Source organism: Phasianus colchicus, chromosome 3 (genome assembly GCF_987193195.1).
Source record: "Phasianus colchicus chromosome 3, bPhaCol1.hap1.1, whole genome shotgun sequence".
NCBI lineage: Eukaryota > Metazoa > Chordata > Aves > Galliformes > Phasianidae > Phasianus > Phasianus colchicus.
Window position 1 is genome coordinate 27100682 of NC_143438.1, and position 3054 is coordinate 27103735.

Here is a 3054-nt window from a genome sequence, read left to right on the forward strand (position 1 = left end):
TTGCAGTCTATAGCCCCCAAGCATAACTGGGAAAATACTACCCAAGTATCAATGCATAGGTGCATTTCTCCTGATAAAAGGAACAACTTGAGGTCTTCTTTTGGTTGCAGCAATTCATCTGTTATTCTACAAAGTTAAATTATAGAAAAGTAGGTATTTATGAGAAGTATTTATGCAAATAACCTTTCAATACAATGTGATCAGGAAGTGCCACATCTTTCTGGACTTCAAATTACTATTATTCTGGACATCAGTACTTCTTGAGCACTCTCACCCTAAGGGTAAGCTCAGGATGCATGTTTTCATCTCTGGGTCTAAACTCTGAACTTAATTCCTGCTATATATAAGAATGATCAGAGAGATCATCCAATCTCCAGCAAAGATTATTTCCTTGATCATAGTTTTTCCCACAGTAGTTCATACCCAATTAATAGCTGAGGAATATGCTCACTAAAACCTAGTGTAATACACTTTGATATTACGAGAGAAAACTCAGAGAAAATTTGGTTAATATAGCTCACCTTGATGGGTGCTTAGCTGTATGAAGTATTCAGTCATCATAATCTTGGGTATAGTATAATAACCTGCACAGAATACAATCAGGTTAAAGGCAGTAGAATATACGGTCACATTAATACCAAGGGGAGACATTTTCCTACAAACTAAAGAACACCTTTTCTGGGAACAATGTTTTTTTTTCCCTCTGGAAAGATGGATGGAAATTTTCAGGCAAATGTATTCACTGCAAAAGAAATTAAAAACAGACATTCACATAACTGCTGAGGGCAATCACGAGATAACCGCAGTCATAAAGCAGTTAGGAGTATTGTTTAAGCATAAGCAATTTCTTAATTTATCATAATTGCCAGTGAAAACACCACACACCAGCAGGCAGAAAAGTATATAGGGATTTGATAAACTGAAGTCTTAGATCATCCACTCACTTGTGTTAGCTCCTATACGGAATAGCCTCAAGGCTATTAGTGGTTGTATATTTGCACATAAGATGAGAATATGAATATCTTACTTCTTTATTACACAGAAGAGTTTATAAAACATCATTGGTTACTGTATCACTTGTTTCACTGTATTATCATTTTATCTATTAATGACAATATTAATGACAATGTTTTCTTGAAATTGAGATAGATTGTGACACTGTGGGAGTCAGGCTTTGTCTTGAAGCAGAGCACAGTACACAAAAGGCCTGTAATCACTGCCTCATTGCAAGTGTTATTTCTCTGATACTCAAGTTTTTTGAGGAGGCAAAGACCATGGGAGAGTTCTGTAATGCCAGCAAGAAAGATACAGCTCTGTAGTTTTGGAGTTGTACAGAAGCAACTACACAAGCATGAGTGTATGGGATGTTAAAGACCAGACAAAAACGTTAGGGGCAGTCGTGACAGAGAGGAAGTACAAAAGCTCTCCTGCTTTTCAGAACACACAGTTTCACCTCCAAAATTACTTTAAGAATATGTGTGTTCTTATCAACGTATTTTATACATACAGAGATGAGTGTACATATGAGATAAAGAATGCATAGACTAGGACTATGCATAGTTCTGTATGTAACTGGGAGGATATGTCTACCAATCAAAGAAAATTCATGTCCTTTACCATCTGAATTAGCTGAAAAATTAAAAGAATAATAACTGAAAAATCATTATGATTTTGAAATGGGTTAACATTTCATGTTCATGCCTGAAGAAACAACTTTGTTAGACACCGGTATTCCACTACTTTTATGGTCTACCTGTGAGAGATAGCAAGAAGATCTATACTGGATGGTACTACAGTGATTCACAATGCCCAGTGTTCTGCCTTCATGGTAGCAAAAAGAGTTGCTAGTCAGCAGGGAGAAACATATGAACCTATGAAGCTTTCTTAAAACCGTTCTCCCTATTCTTACCAACAACCACAGCCATTGTATTAGGTATATCAGACACTACATGCACACATGTTCTCTATACTATCTGTTTATAGACCTGCTCATACATTTGTTGACTTTTCCCTTTCACAACCACTCATACTTTGCCACTGTGGCAACAATTCCTAAATTTCACCAACTTCTCTATGAAAACATATATTTTTTGTCTTTTTTAAGGTGCAGTTTGGAGTAAATAACACCCACAGTCGATCAGTCCACCATTTTAATCATCTTGTAAAACCCAGTTAAGTCACACCTTACACACCTACACCTCATCAAGTTGAATAGCACCAACTGCTCAGCCTCTTCACATATGTTGGCTGCTTCATCCCCTTGTGCCTGTAGCCCTTTTCTGCTTCTAGCTCTGTCTTCTTGGGATGTGAAGTCCAGAAGTGCCTGAAATATTCAATATACGAATATCAAAACAAAAGTGGCAAAACATGACTGTCTCATTCTTACAGTCCTTACTGACAATGCTCAGTATTTTGTTGTCTTGGTGGTTGCTGGATGCTGCTGTGCATGGATGAGATAACTGCAGAGAAAAATCCATGGTGACTGCTCTGTCTCTTTCCTGAGCTGTAAGTCTCCATTCTAATTTCAGCAGTAAGTAAGCATGTTTTAGATTATTTAGTCTAACATGGACCCTTTTCCTTTTACAGCTGAGACCAGAACTCATATGTCCTTTACTCCTGCCACCTCCCTCAGACAGACGCATTCAAAGAACGTGTCTTCTCTGCTAATTTTCTCTGCCACATATTTCATCAATTCCTAGAATTCAGGCAGAGGAGGAAAGGATTAATTGTTATTGTTATTGTTGTATACTGCTGCATTTGGGAGCCAAAATTGACCTTTCTTTTTGTTGGCCCTTTGCCCTCTCTATTTACTTCTCTTGCTTTCAAATACAAATCTGGAGTAAGCAGAAAAGAAAATATTGTCTCTTCCAGGTAACAGCTGTGGGATAAGTCCTCTCTTCTTACCTCCCACCATCAGGGCAGAAGTCACATCTGTTGTGGTTTGTATTTTACATTTGCTTGACAGGCACTGAACACTGTACTTCACTGAAGTGCATTCTTTCTTTAGTTTGCTCTTGGAGAACGCTTTCCTAATGGAAGGTGAGGCTTTAAAAG